The 10,184-nt window shown below is 38.2% G+C and overlaps 1 non-coding gene across 1 annotated transcript; it reads right to left on the bottom strand.

Annotated features, from left to right (window-relative positions):
• Positions 1–3,809: 3,809 nt before the first annotated feature.
• On the bottom strand, positions 3,810–3,942 carry LOC129050605 (U8 small nucleolar RNA). The gene has a single exon (XR_008514284.1). It is a non-coding gene; the product is annotated as a U8 small nucleolar RNA (small nucleolar RNA).
• Positions 3,943–10,184: the final 6,242 nt, after the last annotated feature.

Below are 10,184 nucleotides of genomic sequence, written 5' to 3'. Positions count from 1 at the left end.
TTCTGGCTCCTGGGTTCAAGTGATTCTCCTGTCTCAGCCTCCCAAGTAGCTAGGATTACAGGAGTGCGCCACCACGCCCTGCTAATTTTGTATTTTTAGTAGAGATGGGGTTTCGCCATGTTGGCCAGGCTGGTTTCAAACTGCTGACCTCAGGTGATCCACCCGCCTCAGCCTCCCAAAGTACTGGGATTACAGGCGTTCATTCCAGTCACTGATGAGAAGGTAAAAGGTCTGTCTTATGATATCATGCCCAGCCTGATTTCACATATTTTTAAAAAATCTTACAAGTTAACATAAAATGGAAATCTGAGTATTACAAACAACAACAACAACAACAGAAAGTTCAAAATCACTGTCTACTCTTATCTACTTTAAGACATAAGGATTAAGCAGAGGATAATTTGCATAAACCTAAAATCATGATAAATCAGTTTTTTCATGGTAGTTAAATCAAATTGCTATTTTAGCACTTGTTTGAGCCTCTATAAAAACACAAATTTAAAGGCATAAGTCATGTCACAGAGGCCTACCAGTGGGGAATGGAGGAGCCTGGTGGCCACCTCCTGGTGACTAGCCACCACGCACAAACAGCAAAGGAGATTAAGCTTGGTTCAGGAGGTTCCCAAGCTCTTCTCAGTGGAGTCGATCTGTGAGCATACTTGTTACAAAAAGTCATTCCAATCTTGGTCTTTCAGAAATTATAACTTATCCATTGCCAAGGAAAGAAAATAACAGAAGTATGATGATGAGAAAAACAACTGCTGGAAACATTACATGAGAAATAAACACAGAATTACAACAGCTAAGATGAGGACAAAGAAAACATTACACTGTCAAAACCAAAAATACTCCAAAGATGACACTACTTCTATTTGTCCTTCTATACTCCTCATCTCTTTATCTATCCATGGAAACTTTTTAACCACTTCAGTGGAAAACTATGCCTTCAAACCAAGCAGATGTCTAAAGCAGAATTGTCCCACAACCTAGACTATAACAAAATGCAAAGTTCAATACAACTGGAGTAAAAGACAAAAAAGCCTTTGTATAAATAAATCAACTCTCAGATATTGAGAAAAGCACAAACCACACAGTTATTAAAAAGTTCCAATGAAATTACTGTAAAAAATACAAGGATAACATGATAGCTAAAATCACCTGAAATTCCTACCTCCAAATCCCTATTAAAAAAAGGGCAAAATCTAGGAAATGTGATACCCCCTAAAATTTTTTGCTAACATATTGTTTGCTGATCTCAATCTTTAGACAAAGAAATTGTAAATATAATTCCCTAAGTAATTCAAAGAAGAAAAAGGAAATAGTATTTCCCGGTAATAATTCTCTAGGTTTGCATAAATAGACCTGCTTGGCACTGAAAGCACTATTAATATTTTGCTTCACTTTGGTCTTTCAAAAACGTCCTTCTCCACAGGTTTTTTTGGTTGTTTTTATCGGTAATTAAGTTGACTGATATAAATCCTCAGCTGGTTTATTTAAACCTAAATATATTTTAAATTTACTTCAAATCATAGATTCTACTCTAGCCACAATGAATAATTTTCCCCAAATTGAGTTTAACAGCTTAAAATATAATTTGTGAAAAAAAACAGTTTAAGGTATGTAAAAATTTCTGACTTTCACCCTAAATAAGATTTTCATTAGCTCAACAGAAACGTAATAATTATCCCTTAAGTGTCTCCACTCCCACACCATCTCCACAGTCATGAACCACCTAGTCCCGTTCTCAAATGTCCTGGTCCCACCAATAGAATCCCAATCCTTCCTTGTTGTCCCCAACCCTGTGCACCTACACCTGCCATAAATGGTGGAAATTCAACCAGCTCTATGAAGGGAAGGGAGGAGACCCCCCCACCCACTCTACAGGAAAACTTGCCCAGATCTACAGGAACCTCTGTACCCACAAGAGGACAGGGCAGCCCAGACTCAGCTGAGAAATGTCAACAGCTGGCACAAATGAATTACAGATTATTTACAATTCACATAACACTGCCCCAAGAATATAACCAACTGTCAAGACAAAATAAATTTAGTTATTCACATACAAATATTCCGTTTGTGAATAAATTTCATATTTGTATCTGTATACGAAGAGTCTACATGTTCGATAACTCCTTTATGATCCTACCTGAAAATGCTGGTAGATGCAATATTTTTGCATCAAATTTAACCGATGGTGGTTGTTTCATTATCTGTGGTTAAAAAAAAAAAAAAAAACTTTTGAGGCAATTTTTAAGATGGATATCTGTCTCCTTATATGTCCCTTATATCAGATAATAAATCAATGAGGACAAAAAAAGAATGTGTAAAATTTGTTACCAAAAAGAATAAGAACGATGCCTTTTCAGATTAAAACATACATATGTAGATAATAATTTATTTTTAAAAATAATTTCAATTGATATCTGTAATAAAATAAAGCTTCAAAGAAAAAATTCACCCCATCTTGGCTTACTTTTTAGATAATTTAACTCTAATTAGAAATTCAGTCTTTCAACAAATATCTATTGGGTACCTGCCAAGGTAAGGCTCTATGCCAAGTGCTAAGGGGGATACAAAAATATAAAACACACAATCCTATTTTCAGAGAGCTGACATTCTGGTTGGGAAGATGAGACAAACATTTGATAAACAACAAAATATTTCCCAATTCAAAAGAGGTAGGACATAACTACAGACAAAACCCTGGACAGAAAGAATTTTTTTTGTAAATAGTAGTTTAGAGAATACAGCAAGCATTTTACTTGATATAGTTGGGACCGGGTTTACAGAAGAGGTAGAAGGTGGGTTGAGGTCTTGAAGGATGGCTAGAACTTTATGGTTATATCAGAGAAGACACCATTCAAGGAAGCCATAATAGCATGAATTGGAAAGTGCACAATTTCTTTGAGAAATGTGAAGAAACCATGTAGTTGGATCCATGAGCTTAGGACAGCCAGATACTGCATCTTGAGACTTTTATTTAAAAATTCAACCATCATTTCTATACCTAACTTCTGCAAAACTTCTATATGTAATATTTTTAAAACCTTTACTAATTAAGTACCCAGCATTACTGTATTTACTGTAGGATTCTTACTAAAATGCATATTCTCATTCTAATCTAATAATCCAAATTCATAATCTCATTCGAATCATGAGAAACCCTTAGACAAACCTAAATTAAGGGACATTCTTCAAAACACCCAACCAGTTACTCTTCAAAGTGTCAAGGACTTGAGTCATATGTTTTATAACATGTATTACAAAAACATACAAAGGCCAGGCGCGGTGGCTCACACCTGTAATCCCAGCACTTTGGGAGGCCTAGGCAGGTGGATCATGAGGTCAGGAGTTCAAGACCAGCCTGGCCAACATGGTAAAACCCCATCTCTACTAAAACTACAAAACTTAGCCATGTCCAGTGGCAGGTGCCTGTAATCCTAGCTACTCAGGAGGCTGAGGCAGGAGAATAGCTTGAACCCGGTCAGCAGAGGTTGCAGTGAGCTGAGATCACGCCACTACACTCCAGCCTGGGTGACAGAGTGAGACTCTGTCTCAAAAAAACAAAACAAACAAAAAAGACAAACTGTCAAGGTCATGAAAGGCAAGAAAAGTCTGAGAAATTCTGACAAAACCATGAAAGACTACGACAGACTATACGAGACTAAGGAGGCATAACAACTAACTGTAATGTGGGATCCTGGAACAAAAAAAAAAGGACATTAGAGGCAACTGGTAAAATTCAAATAAATTTGGTAGTTTAGTTAACAGCACTATACTCATGTTTTATTTTTCCCTTTTCAGGAAGAATACGAAAGGAGCAATCAGGGTATTGCATGACATCATTATACAGAGATATGAATCAAGTATCATGCAACTCCAACTACCACATTCTACTGCCCTCCAAAAGGAGGAACAGGTAAGGATTATCCTGCCTGACTAACACTATACCAATGCTAATTCCCAGGTTTTGCTAACTATACTATAGACCTATAAGATGTGAACATTAAGAGCAGCTGGGCAAAAGGTATACAGGAATTCTCAACTATTTTTTAATCTTTTCTCTAAGATTAAAAGTAGTTTAAAATCAAAAGTTAAACACAAAAATTTCCACTGATGAAGGCTTCCCATAAACTATCAAATATGGTTATAAAAGGAAAAAAAGAAACATAAAATATTGTGTAAAGCAAGCTTGTCCAACCCGCAGCCCATGGGCTGCATGCGGCCCAAGACGGCTTTGAATATGGCCCAACACAAATTCATAAACTCTCTTAAAACATTGTAAGAATTTTTTTTCAATTTTTTTTTGTTTGTTTTTTAGTTCATCAGCTATCGTTAGTGTATTTTATGTGTGGCCCAAGACAATTCTTCCAGTGAGGCCCAGGAAAGCCAAAAGACTGGACACCCCTGGGAAAGATATCACAAATTGTTCTAGAAAGCCCATTTTGAAAATGTGCCAACGCACATTAATGTTAGCATAATAAAGTTACACTGCCAGACATATGAACTCACAAAAAGAATTAGCTCCATTATAAAAAATAGCTAAATAATCTATATAAAATGCTGTCTATCTAGAAAATAAACATGAATCCAAGAACCACGTTCTAAACCACACTAATGTTCCCAATGAGATAAGAAAAAAAAACAGTCATGAATTAATACAGAAAAAGATATTTAAAAAAGAAAAGGAAGGCCAGGTACGGTGGCTCACGCCTGTAATCCCAGCACTTTGAGAGTCTAAGGTGGGTGGATCACAAGGTCAGGAGATCGAGACCATCCTGGCTAACATGGTGAAACCCTGTCTCTATTAAAAATACAAAAAAGTAGCTGGGCTGGTGGCAGGCGCCTGTAGTCCCAGCTACTCAGGAGGCTGAGGCAGGAGAATGACATGAACCCAGGAGGTAGAGCTTGCAGTCAGCCAAAATCGCGTCATTGCACTCCAGCCTGTGCGACAGAGCAAGACTCTGTCTCAAAAAAATAAAAAATAAAAAGTAAAACTAAAAAAAAGTAAAAGAAGCAGGAAAGTTAAAATAGAGAATAAGTAGTGGAATGTGAGTATGTTGGGGAGCTGGAAGTCAGGACAAAACAGAGGGACTTAGAAATGCATCTGTGTTTTGAAGTAGATACTCATTATCCGCTAGCAATAAAGTACTATATTGTAAAAGACAAGAAGCAAAAAAACTCACAGTGGTTTAGAAGTACATTGTGAACCATGACTCCTCCAGCTCCCATAGTGTCTCCCCACCGTCTCCCATGCAGTCTCAACAACCTGTGAGAGGGCAGGGGTTCCGTGTGATCTGCCTGCCCAGCCCAGCCTGGTGAGCAGTGCCCTCTGACTGCTTCTGCCTTCAAAATACATCAGAGACTAGAATACTTAGAGTGATTCACATTAGCGCAGATGGAGAAACGATGGGACTGAGAGCTAAGGTCTGAGGTCAAGAGGCTGGCAACACCTCCGTGGCATGTGGAAGAAAGCAGTAGTGAGAGGCAGAGCTGACTCATTCAAAACAGAGGGGAGAAAACTTAGAACTCCAGTGAAGTGGAAGTGAAGGCAGAGGAAAGGGTTGCAGACAGAGAGGGAGCTGGAAATGCAGACATGCAGCACAAATGAAACAGAAGCAGACAAGAGAAAAGGAAAGATTAGACAGTAAATAACATTCTGAATGAAAATCTTATGCAGATTTCAGATCTCAGTAAAGCCTACAACTCAGTTGTTAGAGTGCTTTCTGCACCTTTGGATTGTCAATAATGAGGGTGACAACAAGATCTGAGTCCATGTAGATAAGCTCTCTCTCATCTGAGATTCCAGGTCCTGCTGACTCAGGTGTCCACTTGTAATCTGAAATGAGAACAAAAATTAGACTTTGTTTCTGTGACTAATGTAGAGCTTGAAAACACTGAACTAATAAGATGCTGAGGAAGACCCACTATAAAATATCACCTATATCAATGTACTTCAGCTGCTATTCAAGACACTTGCAGTCTCACTTAATTTTCACAAAAATCCTAAACTGTACATACCATCATTTCCATTTTACAGATAAAAATATAAAACTCTGAGAAAGTAACTGAATTGCTCATGTTACCATTAAGCCTGGCTAGGACTAGAAAAAAGATCTTTACAATTCAATGTTCTAAACTGTGATGAGGCAAACTGGTTTTTCGATTGCCAGCATGGGTTTTTTTTTTTTGTTTTTTTTTTTTTTTTTTTTTTTGGGATGGAATCTCACTCTGTCACATAGGCTGGAAGGCAGTGGTGCAACCCTGGCTCACTGCAACCTCTGCCTCCCGGGTTCAAGTGATTCTCCTGCCTCAGCCTCCTAAGTAGTGGAATTACGGGTGCGCTCCACCATGCCCAGCTAATTTTTTTTTTTTTTGAGACAGAGTCTTGCTCTGTCACCAGGCTAGAGTGCAGTGGCGCGATCTCAGCTCACCACAACCTGTGTCTCCTGGGTTAAAGTCATTCTCCTGCCTCAGCCTCTCGAGTAGCTGGGATGAGGTTTCACCATGTTGGCCAGGCTGGTCTCAAACTCCTGGCCTCAGGTGATCCGCCTGCCTTGGCCTCCCAAAGTGCTGGGATTATAGGTGCGAGCCACTGCACCCAACCCATGGCTTTATTTTTCATTCACAGAATGCTAATCAATTTATTTCTGCTTTACAGAATATTCAATGTGAAGTTGAAACTATAACATAAAAAAATTTTCAGACTTAAATACAGACCGGTTACCTAAGTGTTAAACCTCAATTATTTATTAAGCCTCATTAGAGTTGATACATAATAAAATGAATCACCAGACATTCACCATCAGTTATTCCTTTGAGATGGTTCTTTGTGCTCTATTTAAACATAATTTGTATTCCTAGTGCTATGCCCCAGTATTTCCCATCAGAAAAAAAAAAAAAAAAAGGATTTATGCTTAAGAACCCTAAAAGAAACAATGACTAGCAAACTAAATAAAAAAGTAAATCAGTGAAGTAAGGAAGAAGGAAAATAAATTATCCAAAACTAGTGAGGAAGGGTCATAGATAAAGGAATAGAGTTAGCTAAGAAAATTCCTGGAAACCCAAGGTGCCCCTTGCAACTCAGATGAAAGATATAAGAAAACACACAAAGAGGCCGAGGCCGGGCACGGTGGCTCAAGCCTGTAATCCCAGCACTTTGGGAGGCTGAGGCGGGCGGATCACGAGGTCAGGAGTTCAAGACCAGCCTGACCAACATGGTGAAACACCGTCTCTACTAAAAATACAAAAATTAGCTGGGTGTGGTGGCATGTGCCTGTAATCCCAGCTACTCAGGAGGCTGAGGCAGGAGAATCACTTGAACCCGGGAGGCAGACGTTGCAGTGAGTTGAGATTGTACCACTGCACCAATTAAAAAAATTATATGCAAAAATTAATTTCCTATAGGTAAACTGAATGTAGGCACAAATGCCAAGTTATAACAAATGTCCCACTCACAATAGCAAAAATGTATAAAACAAAATGTTCAAGAATAAACTAAATGATCAATAATTGCAATGAGATCATGATCATTAAATGAAAATAATTGTCATAAAATTATACTCTCGTTTCAAAGTGAACACATTATGTATAAAACCAGAAGTAATGATATCAAAATGTATGAGATGTATGAGGTTACAGTGAACTATGATCGTGCCACTGCACTCCAGCCTGAGCAACAGGCTCTTAAAAAAAAATGTAATCAGTGTTTACCTGGGAATTACATTGTAAATAATTTTTCTATTGTCTTTGTCCTCTTTTATATTTTACAAGTTTTTTACAATTATATATGTTTTGTAATAGAATAAAAAGTATCATTTAAAAATTATAAAACATAAGGCCAACACAGTGGCTCACACCTGTAATCCCAGCTCTTTGGGAGGCCAAGGCGGGCAGATCACTTGAGTCCAGGAGTTTCAGACCAGCCTGGGCAACATGGGGAAACCTCTACTAAAAATACAAAAAATTAGCCATGCATGGTGGCGCACACCTGTAGTCGCAGCTACTCAGGAGGCTGAGATGAGAGAATCACCTAAGCCCAAGAAGTTCAGGCTGCAATGAGCCATGATCATGCCACTCCACTCCACCCTGGGTGACAGGAGTGAGGCTCTGTCTCAAAAATAAATAAATACCGAAATATATGTAAAATAAACTACCTTAGGTATTCACATTATTGATTATATTTTCTCAATAGAATGATTATATATTCCTCTTTATAACCATCTGCCAGAAGAGCTTCAACATCTATCGCATTTCAGAATGAATTTTTTTTTTTTTTTTTTTTTTGAGATGCAGTCTAACTCTGTCGCCCAGGCTGGAGTGCAGTGGCGCGATCTCGGCTCACCGCAACCTCCGCCTCCCAGGTTCACACCATTCTCCTGCCTCAGCCTCTCAAGTAGCTGGGACTACAGGTGCCCACCACCACACCCGGCTAATTTTTTGTGTTTTTAGTAGAGATGGGGTTTCACTGTGTTAGCCAGGATGGTCTCGATCTCCTGACCTTGTGATCTGCCCTCCTCAGCCTCCCACAGTGCTTGGATTACAGGTGTGAGCCACCGCGCCTGGACCAGAATAAATTTTTAAATTTACATTGATTTTCTATTTAACATAACCAAAAAATTAGCACAGTGAGATTTTATTATAACCCATTTATACTAAATTTCAAAGCAGAAATAAGCTTCACATGGTCCAAATACACTTCACATTACATCAAAACCACAGTAAAAACTAAGCAATTATATTTGTCAAGCAATAAGTAGCACAAAAATAACTTAGAATTAATTCAAAGTAGGTCTGCATTCAACACAACTATGATTGAAAGAAATTAAAGTAAGACCTAAATAAGTACAAATACATCCTGTGTTCATGGAGGAAAACTTAATATTGTTAAAATGGCAGTACTTCCTAAGTTCATCTATATATTCAATGCAACTGATTAAAATCCCACCTGGCTCCTTTGCAGAAACTGACAAGCTGATCTTAAAATTCATATGGAAATGCAAGTGACCCAAAACAGCCAAACCCACCTTAAAAAACTTTCTGGAGGATTCATACTTTCTGATTTCAAAGCTTACTAAACAGCTACAGTAATCAAGAGTGTGCTACTGGTATAAGGACAGATGAACAGATAAAAGAATAGAATCCAGAAATAAACTTTCACATATACAGTCAGTTGATCTTCAATAAGGGTTCCAAGACAATTCAATGGGGAAAGAATAAGCTTTTCAACAGATAGTTCTGAGATAGCTGGATGTCTAGGTGAAAACAATGAAGCTATACCCCCCTACTTCATGCCACATGCAAAAATTAACTCAAATGGATAAAAGAGCTCAATATAAGAGATATTGACAAAACTATAAAACTCATAGAAAAAAACATAGGCAGAAACTTTTGTGACCTTGGAGTAGCAATGTTTTTTTAGATATTACACCAAAAGCACAAGGAGCAAAAAAACACAAACGAAAAAAGATAAATTGGAATATATCAAAATTTAAAATCTTTGTGCTTCAAAGGACACCATCAAGAAAGAAAAAAGACAATCCAGAAAAAGGAAGAAAATTGTTATAACTCCTATCTAGAATATGTACAAAATTCTTACAACTAAATAATAAAGAGATACATAACCCACTTAAAAATAGATTAAATTTTGGAATAAATATTTCCCCAAAGAAAATAGACAAATGGCCAATAAACACATAAAAAGATACTCAACATCACTTGCCATCAGGTAAATGCAAATCAAAACCACTAAGACAGAAATTCACACCTACTAGCTGGGTGCAGTGGCTCACACCTGTAATCCAAATACTTTGGGAGGCGGAGACAGGTGGATCATTTGAGGTCAGGAGTTCGAGACCAGCATGGCCAACATGGTGAAACCCCGTCTCTACTAAAAATACAAAAATTAGCCAGCTGGTAGTGGTGCATGCCTATAATCCCAGCTACTCGGAAGGCTGAGGCTGAGGCAGAAGAATTGCTTGAGCCTGGGAGATGGAGGTTGCAGTGAGCCAAGATCATGCCACTGCACACCAGACTGGGCAACAGTCAGACCCTGTCTCAATCAATCAATCAATCAATCAATGGAATTTCACACCTGCTAGATGTGAAATAGGATGGCGATCATGAGAAAGACAGGCAATGCAAAACTATTCACAACAGCCAACAGGTGGCTGCAACCCAAGCAT

This window comes from Pongo abelii, chromosome 16 (genome assembly GCF_028885655.2).
Source record: "Pongo abelii isolate AG06213 chromosome 16, NHGRI_mPonAbe1-v2.0_pri, whole genome shotgun sequence".
NCBI lineage: Eukaryota > Metazoa > Chordata > Mammalia > Primates > Hominidae > Pongo > Pongo abelii.
This window is presented reverse-complemented; position numbering and strand designations above follow the sequence as displayed.